Source organism: Schistocerca nitens, chromosome 9 (assembly GCF_023898315.1).
Source record: "Schistocerca nitens isolate TAMUIC-IGC-003100 chromosome 9, iqSchNite1.1, whole genome shotgun sequence".
Lineage (NCBI taxonomy): Eukaryota > Metazoa > Arthropoda > Insecta > Orthoptera > Acrididae > Schistocerca > Schistocerca nitens.
The window spans coordinates 417021512-417048474 of NC_064622.1; positions in this window are offsets into that span (position 1 = coordinate 417021512).

Genomic DNA, 26963 nt, shown 5'->3' on the forward strand with positions numbered 1-26963 from the left:
TCCTACAATACGTCTTGCAAACAGGAATGGCCGCTTTTTCCATTCGATAGGTGCCCTTCGTTACTCTGACGACCTACGATAAACTACTATTAGAAGCTGAACAATTTCTTTCTCATAATCTGTGCAGAAGCTCACACGTACCTCATCTGGTAGAGATGAATATCCGCTGTTAAGCGGTTGTGACTTCGTTTTTGCTCCACTATGACTTATCTCAGTATCTACCATGTCGGCTTTCGCTTGATGATAGAAACAAGGACTCGAACTTTTGCGAATGTGGCTGCTTTTCAGCCTTTGTGAGCTAGTGTACAATATCGTTATCCACGCATTGCAACACCACTGACATTCAGGTCTCTTAGCACAATGTTTCGGGTTTTGTAACAGCTACCACATCCCTTCCAGAAGACAATCAAATGGTTCAAATGGCTCTAAGCACTATGGGACTTGACTTCTGATGTCATCAGTCCCCTAGACTTACAACTACTTAAACCTAATTAACCTAAGGACATCACACACATCCATGCCCGGGGCAGATTCGAACCTGCGACCGTAGCAGCAGCGTGGTTCCGGACTGAAGCGCCTAGAACCGCTCGGTCATATCGGCTGGCAGAAGACACTCATTCCACAGACTGAAGCGGGATTATCTATGAAGAGCAAATTCTTCCGTTATTCTACAGTCCATTCACGATGTTGTTTATCCACCAATAATCGACTTGTGTCTCTGTTGCCGTGCGTGGGGTGCATACTACCGAATGTGCAGACTACACATATGGAGCTCTGGCTACCTTAAATATATTTTGTAGGGCAACTACACCTCGTGAGCAACAGCAGGCTGTGTTTGTAGTCGTCTCACAAACAATGTTTGGTTTCCTCACACAGGTCAGTTGTCCAAACTCTTTCCCAGTTATCTGATTTGGTTATTCTCGTACTTTCCCGTGTCTCGGAAACATCGTTGTTCTGGAACATTCAACTCTTTAAAACTTCAAGGGCTCGGAGGATTCTATTCTGGAAAAAAAGAAATTGCAACTCTGGTATTATTTTGTAAACGCCACCTTCACATTACATTGTAGCGCTGTGTACCTTTCTCAGCTGGGTGTTGTCTAATGCACGAAAGTCTTCACTACGTACGTATTGTTACTACTGAATCGTAAGCATTCTGTTTCGCGTACGCAGCTGGTACCTGTGAGACATTGCATAAATGGTATTTTTTTCTCGGTTTCTGGCCCTGAACACTGCAGACGGTCATGTTTTGCTTTTTTTCTTTGTAGCGAAAACCTTTTCCTCCCCATGTATAATACATTAAGAAGCTCGACTACTACTACTACTACTACTACTACTACTACTACTGTTACTATTACTACTACTATTTGTTCAGTTTTCCCATTCTATTAGTCCTTCAGTGCTCACATCCCAGTGTTGTTCTTCTGGAAACGACTTTCATAGAATTACATTCTCACTTTTTCTTTGTAGTACGCCTTCGTTTATTACTACCAGTTTTTATTTAATTCATATTCTCCATCTGTGCTATCCCATTTTTCTTTGTTTTCCCAACAGTCTACGTTTCACATTGACGAAGCGCTGTTCCTTGTAAACTCAGAAACATTTTTCTATTCTTTGTCGACATTTGATATGGTCATAAAAGTTTCACTGAAAAATCTTGCTATGTTTTGTCTAGTCATCACCTGCCACACTTCGGTTTCTTAAGTAACCTTACTTTTGAGGTAGACGTGTATTTCGCCTCGCAAATGTTGATATTTTACAAGGTTCGTTTATCTCATTCGATTATCTTCATTACTCTACTCAAAGTTGCACGTATCCATAAATATCCAGGCCAAATTCATAACTCTCAATATGGCTTAACTTGAAGGTCACTAATGAATGTTTTGGCCATATTTTGGAGTAAAATGCTAGTAAAAAATGAAATATGAATGTAAATGCTTAATTGATTGGATGTTTTAGATTTGAGTGAATGTGCGTGGTTCCTGAAAAGCTCGGGGCGTACCAGGTAATACTTTTCTAAGTGTACATGCCTTCGGCGTCCATTTCGTTAGTGTAGCTTCGACACCGAGGGCTGACGAAATAGCAACGTGCCTCAGACAACACATAGCCTATTTGTCAAAAAAACATATGAGTACACACGTGAATAAAAATTGGTTACACTGCAAACGATATAAAAATGTTTCGCTATATCTTCAGATAATGCCGGTCGGTGTGGCCGAACGGTTCTAGGCGCTTCAGTCCGGAACCGCGCTGCTGCTACGGTCGCAGGTTCGAATCCTGCCTCGGGCATGGATATGTGTGATGACCTTAGGTTAGTTAGGTTTAAGTAGTTCTAGGTCTGGGGGACTTACGACCTCCGATGTTAAGTCCCGTAGTGCTTAGAGCCATTTGAACCATTTGAATCTTCAGATAATGGAAACTGGAAAATAGGGACAAGTTAACAATCTTATTAAAAATAACCTAATACGTAACGCAATTAATCGCAAAAGTATGCTATTTATTCAGAATTAAATTTAAGCCTATTTTTTCACATAACTGTACCATCTGAATAACGCTATAGCTGATGTCATACGTATGTTTCTTTGGTTTTTTGGCCGCACTGTTATTTCCGGATATCCTGCTAAATGTCGGGCTGTAACAAGTTAGGTTCGAAGCAGTAAACCAACGATTCTTTAAAGAATCGATCTCCGTTGTATACAACAGTTTTAAAGTTCCGATTACTTCTAAATAAGTTCAAGTGTTATATATTTGCCCTTAGGAATGCAAGCGAGAAAAGAATTAGAAAATGTTGGAAATCATGCTTAAAATTTGTTGACAACTGCTAAGTGCTCTCATTACCAAAGACTGGCAAAGTATATTCTCGTTAATTTGCGCTCCGTTTTAAGCAAAAGCTAGTTTTTCACGTGTCTCACTGTTGATGATGTCATATCCTGCAGGTACAGTCAGTGCTGTATGAGGACATAGCCAGCAAAATGTGTGGCGAACACAATTGGTAGTGCGGAAGAATAAATTACAACCCCATGCTTGGTGCGGCAGTTGTACCGCACTAACAGCGAAAATCTAGCAAGCAATAATATTTTTTCCATTTTTCATTTTGTGAGTGGTGTCAGGGAAAAAAGTTTCGTGAAGGACTAAAATTACGTGGGAAGTTTGTTGGAAGTCGGTAAGTGCTCTCAAATACTGGATAAATATAATCTCGGTAGGATACAAAATGTCAACTGGAAATGGTAACAAAAGAGAAATTTTTTAACACCGAACATAGTTTTAAGTGTTTGGAAGTCTTTTCTGAAAATGTTTTCACGCAATGCAGCTTTGTGTGGAAGTAAAACGTGGTCGATAAGCAGTTCAGACGAGAATAGAAGCTTTTGAAATGTGGTGCTACAGAAGAATGATGAAGATTAGATGGATAGATCAGGCACTCAATGAGGATGTCCTGAACAGAATTGGGGAAAAGAGAAATTTGTGCCATAACTTCCCGAAAAGAAGGTTGACAAGACACATTCTAAGACGTCACCAATTTAGTACTAAAGGGAAGTAAGTGTGTGTGTGTGTGTGTGTGTGTGTGTGTGTGAGGGGGGGGGGGGGGGAAGAGCGGGGGGGGGGGGGGTAAAAACTGTAGAGGGAGACCAGGAGATAAATACAGTAAGCATTTTAAAATGTTGTAGGTTGGAATAGTTTTCGGAGATGAAGAGGCTTCAGTAGAATGGAGTAGTGTTGGGAGCTGCATCAAACCAGTCTTCGAACTGAAGACTACAACGGCATAAAAATGGTTCAAATGGCTCTGAGCACTATGGGACTTAACTTCTGAGGTCATCAGTCCCATAGAACTACTTAAACCTAACTAACCTAAGGATATCACACACATCCATGCCCGAGGAAGGATTCGAACCTGCGACCGTAGCGGTAGCGCGGTTCCAGACTGCAGCGCCTAGAACCACTCGGCCAGCCCGGCCGGCTACAACGACATAATCAGGATATTTATGTCCAGTGAGTTAAGCTGCCTCAAGATGTACACTGAAGTGACAAAACTTATGGGATAGTGATATGCACTTATACAGATGTCGGTAGTATCGCGTACACAAGGTACAAAACGGCAGTGCATCGGAGGAGCTGTCATTTGTACTCAGGTGATTTGTGCGAAAAGGTTTCGCACCTGATTATGGCTCCACGACGGGATTTAAAATATTATGAACGCGGAATGGAAATTAAAGCTAGACGCGTGGGACGAACGATACGGGTGCCTTTGCTAACACCACGACATTGCCTGGACTTGTGACCATATCAGTTGGACCCTAGATGACTAGAAAACAATGGCTTGGTCAGATGAGTCCCGATTTCAGTTGGTAACACCTGATGGTAGGGTTCGAATGTGGTGCACACCCACGAAGCGGTGAAGCCAAGTTTTCAACAAGGCACTGTGCGATCTGGTGTCTCCATAATGGTGTGGGCTATGTTACTCCGGAACGTACTGGGTCCCTTGGTCCAGCTGAACCGATCATTGACTAGAAATGGTTATGCTGGCCTGTTTGGGGACCGTTGCGGTCTTTCATGGACTTCATGTCCCAAACCACGATGAAATTTTTATGGATGACAATGCGCCATGTCACCAGGCCTACGCGATTGGTTTGAAGAACATTCTGGACAATGCGAGCCAATGAGTTGGGTACCCAGATCGCCCGACAAGACTCTCATCGATCGCTTATGGAACATAATCGAGAGGTCAACTAGTGCACAAAATGCGGTACCGCAAGACTTTCACAATTATGGATGGCTATAGAGGCGGCATGGCTCAATATATCTGTACGGGACCTCAAATGACTTGTTGAGACCATTCCAGGTCGAGTTGCTGCATCAGATCGGGCAAAAGGAGACCTAACACTATATTAGGAGGCGTCCCAAGACTTACGTCGCCTCAGTGTATACACAGTTTATACCGTGATCCTGGTCTTACTGTGCTGATGTTTCACGTACGATTATGTCTTATTTTGTCAGCATTTAAAATTTTTAAATTCGGTCACTATTTATATGAAATATTGAAAATCAAGTTATTGTTGTTGCCGTTACAGAGGAAATCGGTGGCTGGATTAATGGTTCCTTGCTCCGGGATAGCTGCTTAATAATACACATTCGAAGGCCGGAATAAAAATCGCAAGATGGAAAGACTGAGCAAGCAGGGAATGCCTTTAAATGTGTAGGGCGGATGCATTATTGGAAAGAGTGGAAGAACAATTAATAAGAGAAATATCTGATGAAGTGATAATGTAATCACAAATGGTTCAAATGGCTCTGAGCACTATGGGACTTAACTTCTAAGGTTATCAGTCCCCTAGAACTTAGAACTACTGAAACCTAACGAACCTAAGGACATCACTCACATCCATGCCCGAGGCAGGATTCGAACCTGCGACCGTAGCGGTCACGCGGTTCCAGACTGAAGCGCCTAGAACGGCACGGCCATACCGGCCGGCAATGTAATCACAGTTTTGACTACTGCGACCATTGTGCAGAGAACAGGATTCCAAAGATATAAAAGGAACGGATAAGGATTATGGTATCATATTAAAGCACAAAATATATTGCCGTCCTCCTGTATGATTTAGACAAACACGGGTAACATAGCAAAGTTGTGAATTCGTTTCGTGCTGAAGGCAGTCGCACATAGCATCAATATGTCTTTTTTTGATGACCGGATATTGATGTTTCTCTGTTACTGGTGGATGGGTTAATGTACCGATAAGTACAATAGTGACTTCTTGTTAACATTGTACCCAAGTCGATAACCCACTAAGTAAAAGAACTGATTTAGGCCTCGCACCTAAACTGCGTTCGCAAGAAATGGTTTAAATGGCTCTAAGTGCTATGGGACTTAACCTCTGAGGTCAGCAATCCCCTAGACTTAGAACTACTTAAACCTAACTAACCTAAGGACATCAAAAATGGCTCTGATCACTATGCGACTTAACTTCTGAGGTCATCAGTCGCCTAGAACTTAGAACTAATTAAACCTAACTAACCTAAGGACATCACACACATCCATGCCCGAGGCAGGATTCGAACCTGCGACCGCAGCGGTCGCCCGGTTCCAGACTGTAGCGCCTAGAACCGCACGGCCACTCCGGCCGGCCCCTAAGGACATCACACACATCCATACCCCAGGCAGGATTCGAACGTGCGAGCGAAGCAGTAGCGTGGTTCCGGACTGAAGCGCCTAGAACCGCTCGCCACACCGGCCGGAAATTGCGATCTGTCGCCACCATTTCTGCTTGTAATTGTGAAACATATGTAATCAGACAGACACAGCTGGGGTGACACTGCATTGCGTCTGAATGAAAAAATTATTCTCAAGTACCAGCACTTCACATTCACAATGACGCGACAGATGTTACCAACATGACTAGTCAAGAACAAGAAGGAGGACTCTTGACGCAAGTCCAGAACTGTTGGTCGCGTAAAAGCCAACTGGAAGGATACATGTCAAGATCTTAAATACGGACTGTTTTTATTTTTTTTAATTTGTGTTTCTATATGACTCGTTTTATGGAGCATATCTCTTCATCAATAAGTGTAAGAATAGGGCATCAATATAATTAATAATGCAAAGGGGTCCGTTAACGTTTGAAAATGCACTAATTCACATAACAATGTAGGTGGAGAGGTAAAACTTGACGCACTTGTCTGAAATTACATGCGTTTGTACTGAAACCAGAAACAAGTGCTAAACCAGGCCAACAGATGGCGCTGGACAGCAACACGTCAATAACGCCGCACGAAAGTCGTGTATAAAATGAGCTGTAATGACAGAGGAAGTTAGATCATCTCTAGCGTCGATCGTAAACACCTGCTGGAAGGTACAGCTTTTACGCAGGATGACGCTCCACCCACTATTGCTACACTGTGAAAGATTTTTTGCGCATATCGTTTGGTAACGATCGCGTGCAGAGCCCCCACATCCGTGGTGATTGGCCACCCAGGTCCCAGACCTCACCCCGTATGATTATTTATTGTGGGGTACCTGAAGATGCATTAGGTATGCTGAAAGACAACATCCGACGGCAGTTTCTCACCATGCCTACTGATATTCTACTATTCTGTGAAGAGCTGTTTACGACGCTGTTCCTCGGCTATAGGTGTCGTTGATGAATTTATTTATTTAATCGTATAGCTAGGGACCCCCGTCGGGCAGACCGTTCGCTGGGTGCCGGTCTTTCAATTTGACTCCACTTCGGCGACTTGCAATCGATGAGGGTGATAGGATGATGATGATGATGATGATGATGATGACAGCACAACAACCAGTCCCTGGGCGGAGAAAATTCCCCGACCCAGCCGGGAATTGAACCCTGGCCCAGAGGAATGACAATCCGTCACGCTGCCCATTCAGCCACCGGGGGCGGACTGTTGATGAGTGACGGCCGACACGTTCAGCTTTTGTTATAAAGATCAGCGCCTTTGCTAAAATTCCATTGTTATGGAAATTATTGTTTTTGTATTTCTTGGTCATTTTATGCACTTATTTTATTTCAACAAAATCCCATGTCATATCAAGCACGTGTGTCAACTTTTGTCTCCCTTCCTACATTATTATTCCGTAAAGTATTGAATTTTCATGTGTCACCGGACTTCTGAGTCGTCTTCTATAGACAAGTATGAATAAACCTATATAGGTACACCACCACCTGCTGCATAAAATTTATTAAAATATGGTAGCAGTTTCGGTTTATATTGACCATATGCTGGCACTGTAAAAGAAAATTTATTACAGCATTTTGCTTTGTGATGGAGAACCGTATTTATAACATTTATATGCTAATGTGTTCATGGAAGAGTGTCTTCATTTACGATGATATATTTTTTCAAGTGATTAAGATTAATATGCAGTCGTTCATCCTATTTCTGTAATCGAAAAGTAAAATGATTTGGTTGCGAAGAGTGATGAAGATGAACACCACCCCTGAAATTAAGCGCATTTCGCTGAATTTTGACCTAAAATAGTGTTTGCATCAACTGTCCAATTTTGTGCACGAATGCCGACAAACAAGGGAGTCGCATTTGCGACTAACCTTTATATTTCAAAAGGCATCGTGTATTTCACCGCTAATTACTTTAACATTAATTTTATGTCACACACTTTGATAATGTATGTGAAATGGCTGAAAAGTTCAGAACCTACGGTACAATATAATGACATGAATACAGATTTCACTCTACGTAACGGCGGTGCGCTAGCTTCTGAGACAGGGAGGTGAGTCCGAACTCGGATCGAATCCGTGCAGCGTGTTACCGACCGTTGGTGTGGCATATCGGCCATCCTGAGGGTGGTGTTTAGGTGGTTTCCCACACTTGTTTAGGCAAACTATGGGCTGTTCCTCAGCCTTCATCTTGGAAAATACAGTACACAAACAGTCAAAATATGATAAGAGAACAAAGTTTTCACGATTCACAGAAAGGCGCTCACTTATTTCGTCCAATATACAAGGTGTTCGGAAATACCATTTTCAAAGTTCTAGAACTTGTAGACAGACGAGAGTGATTACATAACTTCCTGAATAGGAGCATTTGTCCGGAAACTTAACGTTTCCGTTCTGCGACATTCAGAAGTGTAACGCGTCGACGTCTGCAGAGGGAAAGAGGAAAGTGTAAGAGTTGCTTGACCTGGCACGTGGTAGTATTGACAAGCTGACATGTACAGTTTCTGTGACAACGTTCGTGGTCGCCACATCGAGCCTCTGTTGTAATGTTTCAGTACTGTTCTGTACATACAGTATGCACGGTTCTTTTTTGTTTTGGAATAATGTAAAACTTAATGTTTAATTGTTAATACAAACGAATATACTTGACTGATAGATGGATACTTTGTTACGTTTCCTTTCTCATTGTCATCCCACAGTTATAGTGCGTCACGCCTAATTCAATTCCTCAAGCAGAAGTGGATGAGTTAAATATCTGAAGCAGTATATTTTCAGACATAGGTTCCTATGTACTCACTATCCTCCATGAGTCCTAGAAGGCCAACGACTGTCGCTACACGAAAGGGTATTTGGCAACAAAAAATATATTTGCCAGCTCAGGAAAAAACAGAATACTTACGGCGAAATAAAAGCTCGGAAAGATAGAAAAATTTTACTCTGAGGTGGACTGCGATCGACAGATCGTCCCGGATAGGCAAGTGCATTAACCATGAGAGCCAGTTCTCCCGTTCGCTTGGATGTGATTTTTAGGCTGTTTCCCAAATCCGACTAGGTGAATACCGGTACCAACGTCCAGACTCAGTTACAAGATTCGCAATCACTTCGCCAAAGTTCTCACACTTTCGCATGGGACAACCCTACAACTAGACAGGAAGGGTACACAATTTCCTTTCCATGGAACTGGGAGGACGGGGAAGGGTGGTCCGTGACAGCAAGGGCATCTTGGGCATCCACTGCCATCAACATTGCCAAATCTTGAATAGCAATATGCCGAATCTACCACGACAGTGCCAAAGAACAGAAAAAAGAACAAGCAGAAGAAGAATGAACTACACTCGACGGTGGGTTTGTTTTCAAGATTTTTCTTTCCCTAGGCTGGCTGTTTTCACCGGCTTAGGAACCCAGCATGCTCCATCACCTTTGCTTTGGAGTGCCGGCATCTCTTTGTTCATTCAACCACAGATATTAAAGACAGCCTTCAGACTTTATAAACTGTTAAGAAAAGAAAGAAATAGAATCTCCTTGAAGAACTTCATATTTGCATCCACAATTCCAACTCATCACTTCTCATCCTCAATTAAAAAAAGTATGCTGAACAAGCAAAAAATTTCTGCAAATGTTCCATGAATTATTTAGAAACCAAAGCAGTAATCCATTGTCCTCTCACAACCACAAGTTACAAAAATTTTCTATAATTAAACTCCTTATCACATGAGATAATTTCACCTAAATTACTTTATTTCTAAACCTTCTCTGAAACTTCACTTTATGAATACAGATTACTTTATACTCACTGTTCAATTTTAGCACAGATTTTGAATTTGCTTTACATAACAGACAATGTATCAAACATTGCTCCCTTTGAATTAAAACTATAACTGTAACTACGACTCTTTACGTTTATCAATAATAAGAGTATACTTTATACAACATGTAGTGTATGAAAAAAGTCAAATATTATAATTTGACAAAGTACTTCTAAAACTGTGTAATAGTTTTTGTAATTTCTAATGTATTCTATCTTTTCATGTCTGTAACATCTCTCTACGTGAGAATTCCAATCTGTTTGACCATTATTTCTGCATTCGAATGTGAATCTTATGGATTCTCATTTCGTTCCCAGTTCAAAACGTTTTAAGTGTAAATTTTATTTGAATATAGAAATTTGATCCTCCAAACTACTGGTTTGGAGTCAGATATCCGATTATCATGTGGATATTCCATCTATATTTACGTTCATTAGTTTATTCGACTCTTGTCACTTTGCGACTCTCATTGTCTCAAAGAGTACACAGTTTACCTTTTTATGTTCATGAACGGCAACATTCAATTTGTAAAGACTAAACTAAGTGCAAACACTTAAAGATGGGAAAAAGACCGAAATTGGTCATGTTTTAAGTAAACCGCCTTCAGTTGTAACTAGTACAGTATTTTCTTCACAATTTCCCTCTAAAGGAACGCTCACAATGTTCAACGGCATACATTTAGGATAATATCATCTTCGTTTTAGAATTTTAATGTTATCTATGAGGTGGAATTCTCTAAAATTTTGGAACCATAAGAAGACTTCATTTCCCATGGAGGAGTGCCTTATCAGACAGAGGGTGCAAAGCAATGGGCCCCTTTTGCAGCGGCAGTATCCCCGAATGCCTTTGCAACTGGCGAAGAGCATACATGCGGAGCAGGTAGGGGACTCATTTGGTCGTGTTACATGATGCATGGCACCACACACGCGGTCTCTAACGAGATGGAGAGAGGCACGCTGTTGACATACTCCAGCTCCTGTCGCGCTATACGCAAGTCACAGCATGTCGAGCGCTCCTTATTTACTCAGAACCGTCAGCCCCTCGACACAGATGCTCATCTCGGAGCGGTCCTCCACCTTGTTGCATTACGCTCTCCTATTTGCATTTGTAAACAACAAAATGTATCGGCTAAAGTATACTGAAACGTCATAGTCATCCTGCCTTCATGTTTACTTATTTTTCATTTTCGATATCACGACTGCTACAAATAATTGTAAGTTATCCATAACACACGAGTTTATTAATCGTAAGGACGAAATAACTTTTGCATAATGTGTCACTGCCGAATGAAATAGTTCGATGGAACTTGGGCTTCACAGTAGTGAAGAGAACTGAAGCAAATACAATATTTGACGAATAGAAATGACACTTTTATTCAAAGACAATAATTACAATGAAATCATCGTGATTTACGATGGTGCTCTGGACAAGAGAAGAGAAGGGGTATGGTGTGTGATCACCAGGGATGGCAATAGATGCTCTGAAACCTGCCCCTATGGTGACCGCAAGGTTAGTGAGCAGTTTATGTCGTAGGGCACTCCATCGTTTCAGCAGCGCGGTTGACAAGTTGTGGATGGCTGTTGGCGCATATAGACCTGCTGCAATAAGTCTCTGCGTCTCCCCAACGTATCCCACCCTTGCTAGATCTGATTTATTCTAGGGGAACAGGCAGGCCAGTATGTGCGCCGAATATCCTCTCGTTCCAAGAGCTCTTCCACCTGCTCTGTTCGATGAGGTCATGCGTTGTCACCCATGAAAATGAAGTCAGGGCCGAATGCACCGCTGAAAAGACGCACATGAGGGAGAAATACATCTTCTTAATAAAGTTGATAGGTGGGTGTGTTGTGTTGTGTTCAGTGATATGGTGGTCAGAAGGCACGTGCAACATTGTGCCTCCCCAGAACGTATACCTGGATCTTCCACAATATTCTCCGGAGCATTGGGTGTCCCCACCTATCGCCATATGAAGGTACGTTCACCACAGTCTAGCTTCTTCGTATCACAGCAGGCCTGCATGTAGCAACGACCATCTAACAGCTTTCAACCGTACTGGTAAGGGGCTGAAATGCCCTGCAACCAGAATTCCATACCATTCTTGTGGCCAGCATGGTAGCACGATGGAAAACACGCATTGCAGTATCTGGAGACTATTTTTTTTTGTTTTTTGTTTTTAGAACAATCAATCATCTGACTGGCTTGATGCGGCCGCCACGGATTCCTCTCCTGTGGCAAACTTTTCATCTGAGAGTAGCACATGCAGCCAACGTCCTCAATCCCATATATTTCTCTACAGTTTTTACCTTCTACAGCTCCATCTAGTACCACAGAAGTTATTTCTTCACGTCTTAACAAATGTACTGTATTCCGTCCCTCCTTTTTGGTCCGCAGCTCGTGGTAGTGCGGTAGCGTTCTCACTTCCCGCGCCCGGGTTCTCGGGTTCGATTCCCGGCGGGGTCAGGGATTTTCTCTGCCTCGTGATGACTGGGTGTTGTGTGATGTCCTTAGGTTAGTTAGGTTTAAGTAGTTCTAAGTTCTAGGGGACTGATGACCATAGATGTTAAGTCCCATAGGGCTCAGAGCCATTCTTTGGGCCTCCTTTTTGTCAGTGTTTCCATATATTTCTTTCCTTGCCGATTCTGCAGAGAATTCCCTTGCCTTATTGGCCCAGCTAATATCCAACATTCTTCTGTAGGACCACATCTCAAATACTTCTATGCTCTTCTGTTCCGGTTTTCCCATAGTCCGTATCTCACAAACGTACCATACTCTGCTCCAGACGTACATTCTCAAAAATACTACGAATCACGTCTCGCCTTTTGTAATATCCTGGGGACCATCACGATCCCGTCAACTTTAGTGCCGTCACTCCCTTGTAATGAGAGTTCCATTTTTGTTAGTCACGCTGTTTATTTCTTTTAATAACCGTCCGTACTGTGCAGTACTGTACCGTACTGTACTGTATTGTAAAATACCGCACTGTAGTGTATTTTAGCTGCACTTTCTATGTATGGTCCTAGCATCTTTGAGCTGTGTTATTCGTTTTTGTCAGCGACAGTTCAAGCTAGAGCTACTTTCGTCCTTAAGTTCTGCATGCTAGTACATACTTTTCCAAAGCAAAACACTCTAATTCCAAACACCAACGCAAATTTCTCTAGCTGTTTTTGTTCTGTACTTCTGCAATTATATTAATGTGGAAGGAATCGGTCCTGTCAATGTACGTCTTAATTTTGTATTCCAGTATGTATTCCATGCAGTCCGTTTACAAATAGATAGTCATCTTTTCAGTCCCACGCAGCCGCCGTCATCATCACCGTCATAACCACCATCATCATCATCATCATCATCATCACCATCATCATCATCATCTTGCATCTGCACTACAACCATCATTTGACTCGAAGGCACTACAAGTTTCCTAATGACGTTAAAGACAACTCTCTTAGAACGTGGTTCATCCACAAGAGCACGATTCCTGGGTTTGTATATTTTTAAGGTCATCTGCGTTTCATGTTTTATGTCTTTAGTGTTTCGCCTGCTTAACGCAGCGGAAAGCTTGCTATTATTGCCTATCAGATACTGGCATATTGTCCATGATCTGGCTGTGCTTTTTAACTACCAGTAAGGCTCCTCTGATTTAAGGACGTTCAGTATGAGTCAAACCTGGAAGACGTGCACACTGCGTAACCCAATGTGCTGCTAGATTAGGTGCATTGTGCCCCTTAATTCTCCATCCTCTACTGCTGCTGGGACGCTGTTGCACCAAGCACGTGTCCAACATTTTGCTACACTATGCATCCGTGCCAGAGCCAAGCCCTTTAAGATGCCTCTGTCAGAGGGCCCATAGTCTACCTGCCAGTTCAGCCAAAGGAAGGATCTACACTTAAGAGCTAAAGAAACTGGAATAGGCATGCGTATTCAAAGACAGAAACATGTAAAGAGGCAGAATACGGCGCTGCGGTCGGCAACACCCATATAAGACAACAAGTGTCTGACGCTGTTTTTATAACGGTTACTGCTGCTACAATAGTACGTTATCAATATTTAAATGAGTATGAAAGTGGTGTTATAGTCAGCGCACAAGCGATGGGACACAGCATCTCCGAAGTAACGAGGAAGTGGATATTCTCTCGTACGACGATCTGCCGAGTATATCGCGAATATCAGGAATCCGCTAACACATCAAATCTCCGACATCACAGCGGCCGGAAAAGGATCCTGCAGGAATGGGACCAACGACGACTGAAGAGAATCGTTCAACGTCGCACAAGTGCAACTCTTCCGCAAATTGCTACAGATTTCAATGCTGCGCCATCAACAAGTGTCAGAGTGCGAACCGTTTACCGAAACATCATCGATATGGGCTTTTGGAGCCGAATGCAGAAATAATGGTCTATCAGATTGGAACTCTCACGTAGAGAGATGTTACAGGCATGAAAATATAGAATACATTAGAAATTACGAAAACATTTTATTTCATTTCATTAGTTAATGTATTTAATGAGGATTTCGCAGGGAGAAAAACAACTCATTCAGGGGAGTAGTGAATGGTACGAGGGGGCGAGCAATTCTCCGAATAATGGGGTAACATAGGAATAAACACTGAATGAATGATTTTGATGAAAAAGTTACTGATAGTGGCAGTTACTGAGTGGGTTCTGTAGAGTTAAATGGCTCTGAGCACTATGGGACTTAACTTCTAAGGTCATCAGTCCCCTAGAACTACTTAAACCTAACTAACCTAAGGACATCACACACGTCCATGCCCGAGGCAGCATTCCAACCTGCGGTGTTAGCTGTCGCGCGGCTCCAGACTTTAGCGCCTAGAACCGTCCGGCCACCCCGGCCGGCCTGTAGAGTTATCATGGTGCTAATTTACTTGAAGCAAAATGTAAATAATATATTCAGTACAAGAAACTACTAACCTCTTCTTATTAACTAAAGTTGCCGCGGTATGTTTCACCAGATAGTGGCTATATTCAAGAATCCATGGTGTGAACCTTTCATAATTTAAACGTAACAGGGTACACTATTTGTTTTTACTCTCGATGTGGTTATCACATTTAGCATTCAACCGCGATTTTTATATATATTTTAACAACGCGTTTCGAGAGACAATGCTCTCATCATCAGGTTGTAAAATCTATGTCGCGAAATTAAACGTACTAAAAAGACAAAATACCATCACCAATAGTTGGTGGGTCCATAAAGTAAAAAAGAATTAAAAGTATATTGGACTGTGGGTCCTCGTCTTACATTAAAGTTGTTGACGCAGGTCGATGGCCGTCCCATAGCTACCAAATATGCTGTCGACTGCGCCGGCTCGGGTGCTGTTGTGGACTAACGTGCCTAGGTGTTGTGGCGTGGTTACCGCCGTGTGCTTGACGGTAACGCTATGCTATTGGGCGCCTCATTTCCTTATTGCATTGGTCTGCCATCGTTAGCCTCTCGCAACTCCGTCATTGACATGCTACAAGTTTTAAGTCGCATGCCTGCCCTAAAATAATTCTAAAAACCCGCTAAAAAAATCGCATTTCTTTAAAGTTATCTTGTACATTTAGGATATTGCTTTGTTTCTTTTCATGGATAGCTATCTCGAATTCCTCTAGTAAGTCAAGTTTCCTCCCTTTCTTTTCTACATGCAATATTTCTACGTTGTCTTCTATGCTATTAAGGGGATGGCCTGTTTCATATATATGGTTCGCAACAGCTGATTTGTCATAATTTCCTAACCTGAACGCATCTTTATGTTCTTTATACCGGATCGCGAATGATCTTCCTGTCTGCCCTATATATTTTGCATCACACGTTCTGCACTGAATCTTATAAACTCCCGATCTTTCAAACTTATTTCTCTTCTCGCCAATATCGTGCTTAAGGCTATACCTCACTAGGTTATTAGTCTGAAAGGCTATTTTGACATCGTATGGCTTAAAAATATTTGCTATCTTTTGTGAGACTTTTCCGTAGTATGGCATCGTGATAATTTTCGCTTTCTCTCCATCAGGTTTATTCTTTTTGCGCTTATTACATTTTCGTAACAGTTTTTTAACTATATCTATTCTGTAACCGTTATTCTTCGCTATTCTCTTAACGGTGTTAATTTCAGTCTCCCTATCTTTTTCACTCATAGGTATATTGACTGCCCTATGCACGAGACTACGGAAAGCAGCTTCTTTATACGCCTGCGGATGGCATGAATCATTCGGGATCACGGCATCAGTTGTAGTTTGTTTTCTATAAACGGAAAACGCATGTTTGTTGCCCTGCTTTTTTATATTCAGGTCCAGGAACTGTAGACAATTGTCAGTTTCGTACTCCACGGTAAATTTTATTTTATTATGTGCGTCGTTGAACTTTTTTACTATTTCCTCAATGTCCTCACTGGAACCATCAACAAGTAACAGAGTGTCGTCAACATAACGTTTGTAATAAACAATTTTATCCGTAATGTTTTCGTCAGAATTTAGAACTTTATCTTCAAGGTCATTCATAAAAATGTCCGCCATAGTTCCTGAGATGCTGGACCCCATGGCTAACCCATCGTCCTGAATATAAAATTTGTTATTAAACGTAAAATAATTAAAACTTGTAATGAGCTGTAGGAGTTCAATAAATTCAATTGTCTCTTGCGTTGAAATTTTACCGTATTTCAGGAAATTTCTCTTAATGATTTCTATAGTTTCGTTAACCGGAACACTGGAGTATAAGTTCTTAACATCCAACGAAACCAAACGGGAAGTGTCGGTGACTGGCGTATCTTTAATTTCACCTATCATGGTCATACTACCACGCACTGAATAATTATTATTATACACGTAAGTCTTTTTCAGAATTTGGTCCAACATTTTCGTTATTTTATATGCTGGACTATTTCGACCGTTAACAATCGGACGAACCGGATGCAGATCTTTATGTATCTTCACCTGTGATCTTAATTTGGGGGCCGTTGGATTCATGATAACACATCTTCTTTTTTCGGCTTCTGTCAGCAGGAAGTGCGTGCGTTTAAGAACATTTTTTAGTTTAGTTTGGAAATTGGCTGTTATGTCTTTCGGAATTTCTGTAATGCTATTTTCGACAAAAAACGCTAAGGTTTTCGAAACGTACTCCTCCTCTTTTAATATTACGACCGTATTCCCCTTATCCGCTTTCGTGGTAATAGCTTTCGCTTCATTAAGCTTTTTATTTATAGAATCGACAGTTAGTCGGTCTGCTCTAGTCTTATGATTAACACTATTTCTCTTATTTAATTCATTTTTTACTATTTTATGTAGCTTATGACCGACATGGCCTGTTTCATTATTATTTAATTTAGCAATTTCTGTTGTCATTTTAGTGATGGCAATTACTTCTTTCGCGACCTTCTTGTTAAATGACGGCTCAATATTAAACTTTAATGCCTTATTTAACATTTCTACTTCTGTATTATCAAATGTAATATCCGTTTTGTTAACCAGATAAAACAAGATAAAACAAGATAAAAAACTTCGTAAATTAAATAATAATACGCGCGAAGACGAAAAAGATCAACAACAAAGGCTTTCGTCCTTTGACTTTTACCCACGGGTGGTTAACAAAACGGATATTACATTTGATAATACAGAAGTAGAAATGTTAAATAAGGCATTAAAGTTTAATATTGAGCCGTCAATTAACAAGAAGGTCGCGAAAGAAGTAATTGCCCTCACTAAAATGACAACAGAAATTGCTAAATTAAATAATAATGAAACAGGCCATGTCGGTCATAAGCTACATAAAATAGTAAAAAATGAATTAAATAAGAGAAATAGTGTTAATCATAAGACTAGAGCAGACCGACTAACTGTCGATTCTATAAATAAAAAGCTTAATGAAGCGAAAGCTATTGCCACGAAAGCGGATAAGGGGAATACGGTCGTAATATTAAAAGAGGAGGAGTACGTTTCGAAAACCTTAGCGTTTTTTGTCGAAAATAGCATTACAGAAATTCCGAAAGACATAACAGCCAATTTCCAAACTAAACTAAAAAATGTTCTTAAACGCACGCACTTCCTGCTGACAGAAGCCGAAAAAAGAAGATGTGTTATAATGAATCCAACGGCCCCCAAATTAAGATCACAGGTGAAGATACATAAAGATCTGCATCCGGTTCGTCCGATTGTTAACGGTCGAAATAGTCCAGCATATAAAATAACGAAAATGTTGGACCAAATTCTGAAAAAGACTTACGTGTATAATAATAATTATTCAGTGCGTGGTAGTATGACCATGATAGGTGAAATTAAAGATACGCCAGTCACCGACACTTCCCGTTTGGTTTCGTTGGATGTTAAGAACTTATACTCCAGTGTTCCGGTTAACGAAACTATAGAAATCATTAAGAGAAATTTCCTGAAATACGGTAAAATTTCAACGCAAGAGACAATTGAATTTATTGAACTCCTACAGCTCATTACAAGTTTTAATTATTTTACGTTTAATAACAAATTTTATATTCAGGACGATGGGTTAGCCATGGGGTCCAGCATCTCAGGAACTATGGCGGACATTTTTATGAATGACCTTGAAGATAAAGTTCTAAATTCTGACGAAAACATTACGGATAAAATTGTTTATTACAAACGTTATGTTGACGACACTCTGTTACTTGTTGATGGTTCCAGTGAGGACATTGAGGAAATAGTAAAAAAGTTCAACGACGCACATAATAAAATAAAATTTACCGTGGAGTACGAAACTGACAATTGTCTACAGTTCCTGGACCTGAATATAAAAAAGCAGGTCAACAAACATGCGTTTTCCGTTTATAGAAAACAAACTACAACTGATGCCGTGATCCCGAATGATTCATGCCATCCGCAGGCGTATAAAGAAGCTGCTTTCCGTAGTCTCGTGCATAGGGCAGTCAATATACCTATGAGTGAAAAAGATAGGGAGACTGAAATTAACACCGTTAAGAGAATAGCGAAGAATAACGGTTACAGAATAGATATAGTTAAAAAACTGTTACGAAAATGTAATAAGCGCAAAAAGAATAAACCTGATGGAGAGAAAGCGAAAATTATCACGATGCCATACTACGGAAAAGTCTCACAAAAGATAGCAAATATTTTTAAGCCATACGATGTCAAAATAGCCTTTCAGACTAATAACCTAGTGAGGTATAGCCTTAAGCACGATATTGGCGAGAAGAGAAATAAGTTTGAAAGATCGGGAGTTTATAAGATTCAGTGCAGAACGTGTGATGCAAAATATATAGGGCAGACAGGAAGATCATTCGCGATCCGGTATAAAGAACATAAAGATGCGTTCAGGTTAGGAAATTATGACAAATCAGCTGTTGCGAACCATATATATGAAACAGGCCATCCCCTTAATAGCATAGAAGACAACGTAGAAATATTGCATGTAGAAAAGAAAGGGAGGAAACTTGACTTACTAGAGGAATTCGAGATAGCTATCCATGAAAAGAAACAAAGCAATATCCTAAATGTACAAGATAACTTTAAAGAAATGCGATTTTTTAGCGGGTTTTTAGAATTATTTTAGGGCAGGCATGCGACTTAAAACTTGTAGCATGTCAATGACGGAGTTGCGAGAGGCTAACGATGGCAGACCAATGCAGTAAGGAAATGAGGCGCCCAATAGCATAGCGTTACCGTCAAGCACACGGCGGTAACCACGCCACAACACCTAGGCACGTTAGTCCACAACAGCACCCGAGCCGGCGCAGTCGACAGCATATTTGGTAGCTATGGGACGGCCATCGACCTGCGTCAACAACTTTAATGTAAGACGAGGACCCACAGTCCAATATACTTTTAATTCTTTTTTACTTTATGGACCCACCAACTATTGGTGATGGTATTTTGTCTTTTTAGTACGTTTAATTTCGCGACATAGATTTTACAACCTGATGATGAGAGCATTGTCTCTCGAAACGCGTTGTTAAAATATATATAAAAATCGCGGTTGAATGCTAAATGTGATAACCAGTATAACGACAACTGCTACCTCGACTCCATAATGGATTATATCAAATCGTTAGTGTCAGGCGAGACATTGAGGTTAGTGTATAAATACAAAAATTTAAGACGTAAGTTATTAAAAACTGCCGCAAACATAAACTTTAATAAAGAATGTGTTAAGAATCATGTTATCCCGAATTATGTGAAGCTGAAACTTTGTGATGGCAAGTCATGGGCGGGACGACTAGCTGTTGAAAAAGCAAAAAAGTTTTGGATACGCGCAGAAATTAAACATCTGTATAAAAAGAAAGACTTAATTAAAAAACAAATAATTCAAGCAGAGACTAAGGTCAAGGAAATATTACCAATGAACGTATGGGAAGAGGTTACATGTAGACTTCACAAAATACTACAGAAAGAGTTTATAAAGAAAAAAGAAAAACAAGATAAAAAACTTCGTAAATTAAATAATAATACGCACGAAGACGAAAAAGATCAACAACAAAGGCTTTCGTCCTTTGACTTTTACCCACGGGTGGTTAACAAAACGGATATTACATTTGATAATACAGAAGTAGAAATGTTAAATAAGGCATTAAAGTTTAATATTGAGCCGTCATTTAACAAGAAGGTCGCGAAAGAAGTAATTGCCCTCACTAAAATGACAACAGAAATTGCTAAATTAAATAATAATGAAACAGGCCATGTCGGTCATAAGCTACATAAAATAGTAAAAAATGAATTAAATAAGAGAAATAGTGTTAATCATAAGACTAGAGCAGACCGACTGTCGATTCTATAAATAAAATGCTTAATGAAGCGAAAGCTATTGCCACGAAAGCGGATAAGGGGAATACGGTCGTAATATTAAAAGAGGAGGAGTACGTTTCGAAAACCTTAGCGTTTTTTGTCGAAAATAGCATTACAGAAATTCCGAAAGACATAACAGCCAATTTCCAAACTAAACTAAAAAATGTTCTTAAACGCACGCACTTCCTGCTGACAGAAGCCGAAAAAAGAAGATGTGTTATAATGAATCCAACGGCCCCCAAATTAAGATCACAGGTGAAGATACATAAAGATCTGCATCCGGTTCGTCCGATTGTTAACGGTCGAAATAGTCCAGCATATAAAATAACGAAAATGTTGGACCAAATTCTGAAAAAGACTTACGTGTATAATAATAATTATTCAGTGCGTGGTAGTATGACCATGATAGGTGAAATTAAAGATACGCCAGTCACCGACACTTCCCGTTTGGTTTCGTTGGATGTTAAGAACTTATACTCCAGTGTTCCGGTTAACGAAACTATAGAAATCATTAAGAGAAATTTCCTGAAATACGGTAAAATTTCAACGCAAGAGACAATTGAATTTATTGAACTCCTACAGCTCATTACAAGTTTTAATTATTTTACGTTTAATAACAAATTTTATATTCAGGACGATGGGTTAGCCATGGGGTCCAGCATCTCAGGAACTATGGCGGACATTTTTATGAATGACCTTGAAGATAAAGTTCTAAATTCTGACGAAAACATTACGGATAAAATTGTTTATTACAAACGTTATGTTGACGACACTCTGTTACTTGTTGATGGTTCCAGTGAGGACATTGAGGAAATAGTAAAAAAGTTCAACGACGCACATAATAAAATAAAATTTACCGTGGAGTACGAAACTGACAATTGTCTACAGTTCCTGGACCTGAATATAAAAAAGCAGGGCAACAAACATGTGTTTTCCGTTTATAGAAAACAAACTACAACTGATGCCGTGATCCCGAATGATTCATGCCATCCGCAGGCGTATAAAGAAGCTGCTTTCCGTAGTCTCGTGCATAGGACAGTCAATATACCTATGAGTGAAAAAGATAGGGAGACTGAAATTAACACCGTTAAGAGAATAGCGAAGAATAACGGTTACAGAATAGATATAGTTAAAAAACTGTTACGAAAATGTAATAAGCGCAAAAAGAATAAACCTGATGGAGAGAAAGCGAAAATTATCACGATGCCATACTACGGAAAAGTCTCACAAAAGATAGCAAATATTTTTAAGCCATACGATGTCAAAATAGCCTTTCAGACTAATAACCTAGTGAGGTATAGCCTTAAGCACGATATTGGCGAGAAGAGAAATAAGTTTGAAAGATCGGGAGTTTATAAGATTCAGTTCAGAACGTGTGATGCAAAATATATAGGGCAGACAGGAAGATCATTCGCGATCCGGTATAAAGAACATAAAGATGCGTTCAGGTTAGGAAATTATGACAAATCAGCTGTTGCGAACCATATATATGAAACAGGCCATCCCCTTAATAGCATAGAAGACAACGTAGAAATATTGCATGTAGAAAAGAAAGGGAGGAAACTTGACTTACTAGAGGAATTCGAGATAGCTATCCATGAAAAGAAACAAAGCAATATCCTAAATGTACAAGATAACTTTAAAGAAATGCGATTTTTTAGCGGGTTTTTAGAATTATTTTAGGGCAGGCATGCGACTTAAAACTTGTAGCATGTCAATGACGGAGTTGCGAGAGGCTAACGATGGCAGACCAATGCAGTAAGGAAATGAGGCGCCCAATAGCATAGCGTTACCGTCAAGCACACGGCGGTAACCACGCCACAACACCTAGGCACGTTAGTCCACAACAGCACCCGAGCCGGCGCAGTCGACAGCATATTTGGTAGCTATGGGACGGCCATCGACCTGCGTCAACAACTTTAATGTAAGACGAGGACCCACAGTCCAATATACTTTTAATTCTTTTTTACTTTATGGACCCACCAACTATTGGTGATGGTATTTTGTCTTTTTAGTACGTTTAATTTCGCGACATAGATTTTACAACCTGATGATGAGAGCATTGTCTCTCGAAACGCGTTGTTAAAATATATATAAAAATCGCGGTTGAATGCTAAATGTGATAACCAGTATAACGACAACTGCTACCTCGACTCCATAATGGATTATATCAAATACTCTCGATGTATTTGGTGTTCATGCCATTTACGTTCTTGAGTAAAGCAACTGTCTAATTTTACCTCTCTCAATGCTTTTTAACGTGCAACTCACCTCTAACTCCCACAAACTCCCCAAACTAAAATTCACTCACACCAGTTAGTCCATCGCTGTAAGTCGCTCGTACCCATCCACTCCCATATGCCCATTCACTCATTCATTCGACCCATTTCATTGTCTCTTTGTGTCTCTCAAACTAACATTGTCTCCTGTCTCACAGCCACAGTATCCTTCGTTCTGTCGTACTATTATTGTCTCCTCCCACTATCACACTCATTTTATTTCACTGTTGCTGTCTCTTCTCACTGTCACAATCTGCCTCTTCCTCGTTTTCGTTGTCGTAGATCCTGTTTTTCATTTTCACTGGCTGTCACCCAATTCCACTTTTTCTTTCTGTTTATTCCTCTCCCACTGGCGCTGTCTGCTCCGCTCTCTTCCTAGCACTGTCGACTATGTTCCATTGTGTGTCTCTCTTCATCGCTGTTTCTATACCACAAATACTGTCTATTTTCCAGTACCTATTACACTTCCGTCTCTTTCCCATTGTCTCTGTATCCATCTCTCTCAGCACGAAAAAGGCCGAATATGTTCGCATGCCAAAGTTTCTGGGAAAATTTTAAAGGTTCTGAGGAAGGTAGAATGAGGCTACCCCACTTTTCAGAGTCTTTCAAAGAGGAGCGCAGTCGTCTTTTTTGTGCTCCAATAGGAGCATTTTTCTGCTGGTTACCTTCTTTTCTCTGCCACGGCTGTGAATGCCACTCATATAGAAAGAACTTCAAAAGTCGGTAAAATTTTAATACTTTACTTGTGTGAAACTGAAATAACGAAAATAAATTTTAAATCTCAGACTATCTCTTAGGTGCACAGAAGTGTGGCATGTGTTTCTTTACTACAACATGGAGTTCCAAGAACCCTTCCGATGTTAATGCAGACCCTTTACAGCTTTACCTCTGTGCTAAGTCATTTTATAAGCCATGTCTTCACCTCACACCGGATTTTACGGGCTTATTTCACGTGTAGAGGTAAGGTACTTTGATCCATTGTATCGCGGAAACGGATAAAGATATCAAGTAAATTTTCGAGGTTGTCCGAGAGCGGCATCTTAGGAATATGTCGTAAAAATTTCACTTATTTTCTGTGCATAACCGATTGAAATCTGCAGCTCGGTTTTGGTACCCAAAAATGATGTTTTTGGAGTGTTTCCCGATTATGAATAAAGATGAAAACAGAAAGATGATACTTTTAGATAAATGCCTAGAGAATGTTATGTTAAAATTTTAGCAGCACGCCGTGGTTAATTACTATTTAGATTTCATATCACACAATATTGTAGGCGCGTATTTTACGTGTAAATGTAAGTTAACTTTGAACATCCGTAACTCGGAAATGGATAAACATATCGATAAAATTTTCATTTTATTTTTTTTTGAGATATCGGACTTGGTAATATATCGTAAAAAAATCTGCCATTTTCTACGCATAGCCATCTTGGATCCCGCGCCACGGTTCTGTTGTGAAAAATTGGTATACACTGTTGTTTATTTTTTTTGGGGGGGGGGATATAATGAAATATCAATGAAATATCTACGAACTAACGGTCAATACATAAGCCCCTTGAGGGCCACGATAGGCCACATCAAATGCAAAAAGAGCCAAACGATTTGCTCCATCTGCATAAGCTGGAGGACTGTGTAATATTCATACTTTGACCTTGTGCTGTAGGATAGTGAGACGAATATGTTGCTTCCGTTGGATAAAAAATGGTTCCTAGCCCAAGGGCTATCTGCAAAGCGTGACCTTACTTTTCTAACTGAACCCGAGGGATGAAACTCGGAAGAGCCGGCTGCTGTGACCGAGCGGTCCTAGGCGATTCAGTCCAGAACAGCGCTGCTGCTACGGTCGCAGGTTCGAATCCTGCCTTGGGCATGGATGTGTGTGATGTCCTTTGGTTAGTTAGGGGACTGATGACCTCAGATGCTAAGTCCCATAGTGCTTAGAGCCATTTGAACCATTTGAAACCCGGAAGAATCCCGTAAAATACATGTGCTGTCTTCATTTAATAAAATACTGCAGGTAACTATGTGTGAATGTCAATACAGTGCAGAAACTCTACGTGTATTTGCAAACAATTAATTAAAATTTTTCATGTATGTAAAACTGGAGAACTTTCGGATGAGGGCAGTGTCACCATAGAACCGATAGCAAAGAAACGCGACGTACTCAGGCACGCTCGGCGCGCGAACTAACGCCTGGCTTGAGGAATGTTTTGAGAATAAATGAAGCTGTTTAACCCCTGTCTCCCGTCACTTCTATATATAAATACAGACGGGTCACTGGCATGGTCACTGGAGTAGCAGAGAAGGATCCGAACGGCCAACAAGGAATTTCCGAACTATGTTACTTATATGCAGGACTTTATAGAAAAGTAATTGTAGTGTAAGGTGTGAGCGAGAGAGCTTGATTATGAGAAATAATAGTCTTGATTCATTTAATTATTCCTGTCTATGAGTGGTTTTGATTCAAATATCGATTTCGATTTTCATGTTTTTAAAAATTTGTGCTTTCTTGTTAGAAATGTTACTGTAGTAGGCAATAACTGCAAACTAAGTCTTTTTTTAACCTGTTTCCTTACCTATAGCAATCTCGTTAGTGGTTCACTTTTCTTTAACTTTCAGCATATGTTTCAATATTTCCTTAATGATGTCAAAATTTTTCTATGATGCTGTTCCTCTGTTAATCTCGTTTTCATCAAACTACGGATTTAGCAGTGTATCACTACACAAAAGTACACTTATCTGTGTATTACTGCGTGGCAATACGCATTATTGAATAATGTGCCTATAATTGTTGGTACAGTATGCAAAGAGTGGCGAATTTGTGTACATAATCTTTTTTTCCTTTATTGTGCCATCTAAAAAACAATTTCTTTACTTCGACTCCTCTGGCGAATTTGACCTTATCTAGCCTAAGATGAAGAGTTATTTCGTAGTTACCATACTGTAGCAACGTGTCTGCCAAAATGGCCTAAACTTTGAAAAACACTAAATCAGAATTCTGTTACACACAGAAATTGATGTTAACATAAACATTTGTGAAAGTTGCGAGAACAAGATGGCTACACGTTCATAGGGCGAGGTGGCACATTCGGGAGGATAGTGGTTCAAATACTTATTCCGCCATGGCATATTTATCTTGTCTGTTGGTTTAATCAAATGTCAAAATTATTGCCTTGGAAAGAACACGCTCAATTTTCTTCCACGTCCTTACTTCAACCGATGGCGTCGTCGCTGAGGTGTTTACCTACAGTATTCCTTCCTTCAAATTAATATTAAACCTTTAAGAATTACGTAACAATGAAACAACAGGGTTACAGTTCTGCGCAATTCCTCTAACTTGAATTCCTCACGCAAGGAAGCAAAAACGTATATATATTTTGAAAATCTTCCTCCACTCCTTTTGTAAGTGATGAATAATGTTTCTGTGGATCTGTGATGAACAAGTTGGTGACCATCATACCCCATAAATGTGCGGTGAGAGACATATTAGGTAGTTGGAGCATTCAAGGAAGCTATGGGACACGTCGTTCTTTGACTAGTCTTGCTTATTGTAGACCACTTGCGGCGAAACTTTTTCCTGCTGAAATGTGGTATGTGGAGTTTTTGAGAATTTCTCAAATATTGAAGGGTTTGATTTCCTGTCGATACGCCATCTTTGGTTTTCTGAAACATTCCGATGCGACAGGTTCATACATTCAATACGATTCAATATCAGCAAGCAGTGGAAAATGCCCAAGGTAGGTACCATGCAAAGGCCATGTTTCGTAGACACCATTTCCTATAGCTCGCGATCGGAATTGGTCGTTCGTTGCAGTATTAAAAGATACCATCAAAGCTGCCAGTTTTGCGGCAAGTTATATTTAAGTAAGTACGATGTTAAAGTTCGTTTGACTGTCTTCAGCATTCCTGACGCTTTCAGAAGGTCGAAACCGAAATCAGCTA